Here is an 8,684-nt window from a genome sequence, read left to right as displayed (position 1 = left end):
CGTGCGAATATGCGAAGCGACCGATCAGTTCTATTAATTTCATTATCCAGATTCTACCCGTCACTTGTATTATATGGCTTGAACTTCTGTCCGATCATTAAAATTTACCGAATCTCGTATTTGATTATGTTGTTCTCGATTGTTCACGGCGTTCAATGTTAATGTCTTTCTTGTAACTTTACGCGTCGTCACGGAGTTGAATAAATTGTGAATATTTTGTCAAATTACTATCTTGTGTCGATTATGTTATTTTGCGTCCCTGATTGCTACTTTTCCCCAAGGATCCCCCCCCCTCTACCTTCTGTATCTCAGTTTGAGCTGAGTAGCCGGACCGTCCTCGGTCACTCGTGTCTCTCGCGCACTCTGAGTATCGTGATCTGTTGGCGTTACCATCGTAGAGAGTGAATAAAATTAAAGTCGAGTAATCGACGGTACTTCGTACCTGGCGCCCAATTCACTCTCGTGGCCGGAGAGTCGTGCGAGCCGACGAGACGGGTGAGCCGAGAAGGGACCAATCGTACCCTCGCGGGGAAAATTGCGTTACAAATGGCGCCCAACGTGGGGCCCGAAAAGTAGCAATTTATTAGAATCCAGAATGTTGTAATGTTGAATTTTGATTCCGTATTTCGTGTTTCGCGTTTTTCGCTGCGATATATTTTTCGGTAACCATTACGCCGTGGATCCGTTTAGCCCGCGCCGAGAAATTTCGATCTATTTTGGCGCTGCGTTTGGAAACATTTTTTTTTGCGATATAGAGACCTCGACGTGCTGGGAGATCTTGAGAGATTTTGATCCTTTGTTTCTTTTTCTGACTTCTCTGAGTATGGCGTATTATTGTGTTTAGCGGACACTCCCGAGAACAGAGGCGTTGTTATTGTGGTGTGACCAAATAAAATTTGTTTTCCCTTTTACCTCTCGGGTAACTGCGATATATTTTTCTGACGAAATATTATTTCGATTTCTTTTGTACGCACTTTGTATTGACCTGGTACGCTACCAGCCGTATTAACTTCTCGCCTTATTTACATTTTTTTTCTCTCACCGCTTCTGCCTCAGTACCTCTATTGTGCCGCTTAACCTGTGCTTTGTTCAAAAATCGTGCTTCCTAGTCGTAAGAAATTCTGCGTATTTCTTGTGTTTGTGTAATCTATCATTTACCTCTCCTAATCCCTTGTGTCATCGGTGAACATATTGGCTTGGTCGAATTGTTTTGGATTTGACTCGACCTGTTGCCCCGTACTGTCGCATCGCGAACGAGGGCATAAGCCCGATACCAAGAACTCGTGCCGCCTGAACGTACGAGATTGGCAGTTAGCCCCGCCCAACCATGTAAACAGTGCCTCTATTGTTCCGCTTAGAGGACTCAGAACCATCCACGCGTGAGCTGTGTCAGTAACGGGATATTATCGCGATAATCCGTCATTTCTCGCAAAAGTTAATCCATTATTTACGTCGACCGTTTCGACCTGCGAAAAATAATTTTTTTGGAAATCGGACGATTCACGGGTTACCCCCACTTCTCATCGACACCGAGCGAGGGGGGAGCCACCTAGTCGACTCAGCCGACAGGAGCCATTCTTCGAGTATCCGCGTCAGTGAACGGTTCAATCGCTAATCGATCCCGATCGTTAACCCGTGTACTCGTATTATTAGCCTCATTTCGACTAATCAACATATCTTTCGCGCCCCGGTATTAATTTCGGAATATTTAATTTACCTTGGCTCTAACGTACCGCGCATTGCCGTCCGAGTTGAGCCGTGACTCCTTGTCGCGAGTCTTTTGGGTTTGGCCGTTTGGCGGAAGTACCGGGAATTCGAGCCAGCCCCAGCACCTGTAAAATCGGTTTACTTTGTACCTGACGAATTACGCGTCGCTTCGGCCGCCACTAATTCATCTTTAATTTGCTGTTGCTTCTGCTTCCTCCAACCCGACGAGTTTGATTTCGTATCTATTACCTTAGGAATTTGAATCCTTACCTGTTCATCGGATTCAAATTCTTACCTGTTACCTCGCGGAGTTGAATTCTTACCTCTTACCTGCCGAATCTGGATTCGTTCCAAATTCGAGTTACCTTCGGATTCAACCCCGCGTCTATTACCTCCCGAAGTCAAACTCTTACCTTGCTTTTCAGTATTTGCTTCATTTAACTGGCTGATCCCGAGGTGCAAACTCGAATTCACGAACTCGCGACGCGGTGTATCTCGGAAGATCTATTGGTCCGTTATCTGTGTCGGAAATACCTTTCGTTGTAGTTGGCGACTTAATTACCTGTAGGTTTCGCGAGCTCGCGCAGTCTCAGTTTCCTTTGTATCCGGCCCGGAACCGATCTGCGCCGAAAATCGCTGCGTCGGTCCGACCCGCGTTTAGCCGTTTCGTACCGCGTACACCCGGTTGCGTGCCATCATGCCGGAAGGGAACCGGGACGGTTCACCGAAATTCGGTGAGGGCCCGCAACGTACCTCTTCCCCTCCGCCCGCGGGCGCTGAGGGGGGCGAAAAGGGGACATTCGAGGTCGACCCGCGAGTACGTGACGCCCCACCCGTCGGCGGCGCGGCTGGATATGACTCCGGTATGGGGCATACCTTGCCACCCGAGGACGGATCGAGCTTGTCCTATGCCTGGCCCGGGGACACCACCCGAATCACGGGCAGTTTCCAAGGGCCGGTCATGACGGCCATGGGAGCGAGTGGTGGACCGTTCGAACCTCCACGCGGGCCGGACCAACCCGGCCACCCGGAGATCTGGTCGAGGGTACTCCACCAAGGCCTTAATCTCGGTCCCGGCCCACTAAACCATCAACCGTGGACGGGACTTCCCACGAATACGCCGCCCATGCCAACGGGCGCCCGCCCACGCACCGATCGCTCTAGAGGCCCGAACCAGCCCGGAATCCACCCTGGCCACGATCCACGAACGGGTACCAGTGAACATTTCCAAGGCGGACGAGGACCTCCTTCCCATTATGCCACCCCAACGGTTAACGAACCCAGGTCAGTATATGAGCCACCTCCGCGTTTAACTACGGAGTATTCTCACTCGCGCGCACCGATCTTTCCATCCGCGGTATTGCATCTGATGAGAAAATGGAACATTTCCTTTTCCGGGAAACGGGGGGAAGACGTCGACACTTTCCTCACGCGTATCTCGGAGGGCCGCGCACTCGTACCGGTATCAGACACCGATTTAATCCGCTGCATACCCTTCTTCCTAAATGGGGTCGCCCTTCAGTGGTTCCGAAACGACCACGATCGCTGGAATACCTGGGCGGAATTCGCGTCCGCTTGTCGTTTGCGTTTCGGGGACCCCGACTACCAATATGCGCTTCGGGAAGAAATTATGCGTAGGACCCAAGGATTAGACGAGCCGCTCGCGGACTACCTAACATGCCTTCGTGGATTATTTAATCGTCTCCAACCTCCCTGGAGCGAGTCAGAGCAGGTCCAGTACGCGCACCGTAATTTGATTCCGCGACTCCATATAGCCATCCACCGAGACGATCTGTTTGACTTCGATTCGTTCGAGCATATCGCCGTCCGGGTAGAGAAAAGTTTTGCCGTCTCGCGCACCTATCGCGCCCCACCAGCTCCGAACCAGTCTCTGTGTCCGGAACTGGCCTATCGCGGCTCTAAAACCTTCACCAACAACCCCGGCCGCAAATTATTCGCGGCGGTAGAAACGTGGCCAGAGCTAGACGGCGGGAACGAAACGTCTGCCGAAGGGCCCTCCGAATCGAACGAGTCAAACGACTCTAACACGACCCCAGTACTCGAGAGCGTAAACGCCGCGCAACAAGCCCCGAATCCACCCCGAAGACGACGTAAGACAATATCCAACGCGACTAACGGAACCGCGTCGAAACTCAACGCTACCGCGGAACCTCTGCGTTCGTTAAACCCGTTCCTCGATGCGATGCCTTCTCCTGGCGGAAACAACCCTGCCCCGAGCAACGCCGCAGCCCAACCGCGATCACCTAATTGCTGGAATTGCGGAAAACCCGGACACCGGTTTAATGCATGCGGGGAAGCTCGAATCGTATTTTGTTACCGTTGTGGGCGACGAGGCCAAAAGTCAACCGAATGCTCGTGTGCGGGAAACCGCTGAAGGCGGGTCCGGGACATATTTTAGTGGCACCCGCCGAAATCGTCAGTTTGCCTCGCGAATTACCTGCCGCGTCTCGCGAGTTACCTTGTACCTTCCCGCATTCGGATGACGAGCCATCTCGCGAATTACCTGCCGCGTCTCGCGAGTTACCTTGTACCGTCTCGCATTCGGATGACGCGCTACCTCGCGAATTACCTCGTACCTCCTCGCATTCGAAGGACGCGCTACCTCGCGAATTACCTAGTACCTCCTCGCGTCCGAATAACCCGTTACCTCCCGATTTACCTAATACTCCGCCACGGGACGCCGAAACTATCCGGTGCGGTACCGTCCAAATGGAAGAAAGCCCCACCGCGTTTTTCGTGACGTTCACTCCAAGGCCACCCGGTGAGGGCCCTGTTCGATTCCGGTTCAAGTCGCACGTTTTTCGGCCCCCTCGCGATCCAATGGGTCGACAACCTGGGCATCCCGAGGGAGCGCTGCCGCCCTCGCGGCGTGGAGATGGCTGGCGGTCAAAAAGCCATCGCGAGTGAGGTCGTCAACCCCGTCATTTACCTAAACGGTCGTCCTTTCCGTTTGACCGCGTACCTGTTACCTGTATTAGTGTTACCTTGTATCTTGGGCCTCGACTTCATGCGTGCGGCCCACTGAGTTGTCGACTTCGCGAGCGGAAAATGGTTCAGTGGGTTCGAACCTCAACGCGTACACTCCTTCGAAGCCCAAATGAGCCCATCTACAGTCCATTACCTTTGCGGCGGGCTACAGATTCTCACACCCGACCAAGACACTACCCTAAAAACTCTCGTGAGCCAGGAAATACCGAAACCTCCCGAAAAACCAGGCTGCACTTCTCTGACAGAACACCACATTGACGTGGGAGGGCATACCGCGATCAAACAGCGTTACTACGCCGTCTCACCAGCCATCGAGAAGGCGATTCACGAGGCGGTTCGAGAGATGCTCGCGGACGAAATTATAGAACCGTCCGTCAGTGATTGGTCTAGCCCCATAGTCATGGTCAAAAAGCCCAACGGGAAGTTGCGATTCTGTCTTGACTTTCGAAAGGTCAACGAAGCGACTAAAAAGGACGCGTACCCGATACCGTTGATGAATAGCATTTTAGATCGGCTGCGGCAAACCAATTATATTACCACCCTCGACCTTAGCCAGGCGTATTTTCAAATCCCGCTAGCAGAGAAAAGTCGCGAAATCACAGCTTTCACCGTCCCGGGAATGGGTCTGTTCCAATTTCGTCGCATGCCGTTTGGATTAACCAACGCGCCGGCCACATTCCAACGGTTGCTCGATCGCCTTATCGGTCCCGAAATGCAACCCCACGTTTATGTCTACCTCGACGACATAATTATCGTAACTGCCACTTTCGAAGAACACCTTGAATGGCTACGCCGCGTGTTGACCAAAATTCAAACCGCCGCGAAATATCAAACAACTTCGTCGTTTTCTCGGCATGGCATCGTGGTATCGTCGATTCATCCCGGCTTTCGCGACGCTAGCCAACCCGCTCACTTCCCTATTGAAGAAGACAGCCACCTGGTCCTGGGAAGCCCCTCAGCGCGAAGCCTTCCGAGAGATTCGCGAGCGTCTATCTACCTCACCTACCTTAAGTTGCCCCGATTTTGAGTTACCTTTCGTTCTGCAAACCGACGCCAGTAGCGTAGGCCTGGGCGCCGTCTTAACACAGACCGTCGACGGCGTGGAGCACGTAATCGCCTATGCGAGTCGCGCGCTGATCGCCGCCGAAAGAAATTATACGACCACCGAACAGGAATGCCTCGCCGTTATTTGGGCGGTACGGAAATTTCGCTGCTACCTGGAAGGTTATTACTTCACTCACCGTAATAACCGACCACTCCAGCCTACGATGGTTGCATAATCTCAAAAATCCCTCCGGTCGTTTAGGACGCTGGGCCCTGGAGCTCCAGGAGTATAACTATCAGATTATTCATCGGAAAGGTGCGTTGCATCATGTGCCTGACGCCCTTTCCCGCATCCCCGAGGATTCGTGTGCCCTGCTTCTACCTCCCCCCGAAAGTCAAGACCGGTGGTACAACCGCAAATTCCGCGCCGTCCGCAGAGCGCCGGACCAATATCCTGATTGGCGTTGCGAAGACGATCGCCTTTACCATCATCGTCCCCCACGATTTCCGGCCCTCGAGGTCGTTGACTTGGAGGCGTGGAAACTCGTATTACCGTTCGACCGTCGGCAACAAGCGTTGTTCAACTCTCACGATGTTCCGCAAGCCGGTCACTTGGGCGTTGAGAAGACTTTCCACCGTCTCAGTCTTCGGTATTACTGGCCGAATATGTTCCGCGATGTTGTCAAGTACGTTCGTAGGTGCGCCGTGTGCCAGCGGTGTAAGGTAGAGCAAGCCACTCCCGTCGGTCTTATGGGAAAACGAATTCTAGAGCAACCGTGGGATATAGTTGCCGGAGATGTCATGGGCCCCTTACCTACCAGTAAAAGCGGTTTTACCTACGTCCTCGTTCTCCAGGATTTGTTCACGAAATGGATCGAAATAGTCCCCCTCCGGAAAGCTACCGGTAAGAAAATCGCGGAGGCTGTCGAAAACGAAATCGCGTGTCGCTGGGGTCACCCTCGCATTTTCCTCACAGATAACGGAACCGAATTCGTCAACCGCGATATCCGAGCGCTAACCGAACGGCTAGGCGTCCGACACCAGACTATCGCCCCGTATCACCCCCAGGCAAATCCCGTCGAACGGGTTAATAGAGTCATCAAGAGTATGATAGTTTCATACCTCGGTCCGGACCATCGCGAGTGGGACGTACACTTACCTGCCCTCCGTTTCGCGTATAATACCGCTTATCATACGTCCATTCAGGCGAGCCCGGCCTACTTGAATTACGGGCGCGAACCGAAGCCCCCGCATCGTCTACTCCCGGAAGGGCCGGGGACCGAATCTCACACACCCCAATCCTGGGTAGAACGCATGAAACAATTGGAAACGGTGCGCCGACTCGCCCGAATCGCGATAACCGAGGCTCAGGAACGACAAGCTCTTTATTACAATCGCAAACACCGCGACCGCGATTATAGGGTAGACGACTTAGTGTTAAAAAAGCAACATGTCTTGTCATCTGCGACTCAACACGTGGCCGCTAAACTAGCCACCAAATTCCATGGCCCCTTCATCATTCGGAGAAAAATTTCCCCGGTGGTCATGGAGCTGTCGAATTTGGCGCCCCGAACCACGGAACAACGTGGTCCGGCAACTCGCTCCAAGACGACTTTCGGTACGTAATACCCGAACTGAGAATGGGGACCCCCACTCCACCCACCCACTACAACATGGAAATTTCTTCCTCATCAGAAGAAGACGGAGAGGACTCATCTCTCTCGTTGCCCTTGGTGGACCTCGGAAGCGACACCGAAGAGGAGTTGCTGCGTGACACGGACGAGCCGCAACGACCACCCCGCAGCCGACCGTCGGCGGCCGCTCCTCAGCCAACGGACTCACCACCGGCCCAACACCGTGATCGATCGCCCCATCCCCCCGGAGGGTTCCCCGCGAGACCCGTTATTCGCCATCGCGAGATCCCTCCCCAGGAGAGACTCGACGGAGCAAGCGACCCACCGGGATGCCGACTCCTCCACGTCACGCCCGACCACCACCACCGCGCGCGCCCTCGCCGATGGCGATCCTCGAGGAGCTGTTGGAGGCTCTAGACCAACAGCCGCCGCTAGACGTAGACCCCAATCCGGTGTTCGACGCCGTCCGTCCTTATGCGCCCCTCCTAGCAGCCGGCGAGTTCGTACGTCCGGGTTTCCTAGACGCCCTCGTAGGCCTGATCCGGGGACTGACGCATCGTGCGGACGGTTTCTGCCCGATCGCGGAGGGGCTGCGACACCCACGGTCGATGGGATCCTCCGCCACCATCCGGGAGTTCCCACCTACCCAAGAGGCCGCCTCCCAGACGCGCACGCCAATTACGCGCGACGCCGAGAGCCAAACCGGCGAGCCACCTACCACGCGTGACGCAGAAAGCCAGACGGGGCCTGTCGACGATCTTCGGGAGGGTCTGGAACGTCTCCTCTCTACCCCAAGAGAACCTGAGGGGAGGGCAGCGTCATCCGCCCCCACTCCTAGTCAGCGCAGCAAGCCGACCACTCCAAGCTCGAGCTCATCGAAGGCGACCGTTGGCACACCGTTGTCAGAGCGACCGGAGACACGTGCGACGAAACTCCGACCCCCACATCCGCACGCTGGATCGGTCAACGTCGAAGGGGCGAATGGGGCCACATCAAACCGCGCTACGAGCACCCAAAGTACGCGCTCACGAGCGTCGGACAACCCTGCCACCACCATCAGCTCGCGGTACCGCCGTTGTTTCAACTGCGGGAGTACCTCACACAGACGGCAAGCCTGTGTGCAACCGCCCCGCCAGTTTTGCTTCCGGTGTGGGATCCTGGACGTCACGGTGCGAACCTGCCCGAAACACGGTGCCGAATACGAAAAGGAGGAACCGTGGAGGTGGAATCATCAATAAGAAGGGCAGGACGAGTCCCTGTCCCCCGCATACCGTCGGCCCGTCACCCGAA

Source organism: Venturia canescens, chromosome 5 (genome assembly GCF_019457755.1).
Source record: "Venturia canescens isolate UGA chromosome 5, ASM1945775v1, whole genome shotgun sequence".
Classification (NCBI taxonomy): domain Eukaryota; kingdom Metazoa; phylum Arthropoda; class Insecta; order Hymenoptera; family Ichneumonidae; genus Venturia; species Venturia canescens.
The sequence above is the reverse complement of the archived record's forward strand: the minus strand, read 5'-3'. Positions refer to the sequence as shown.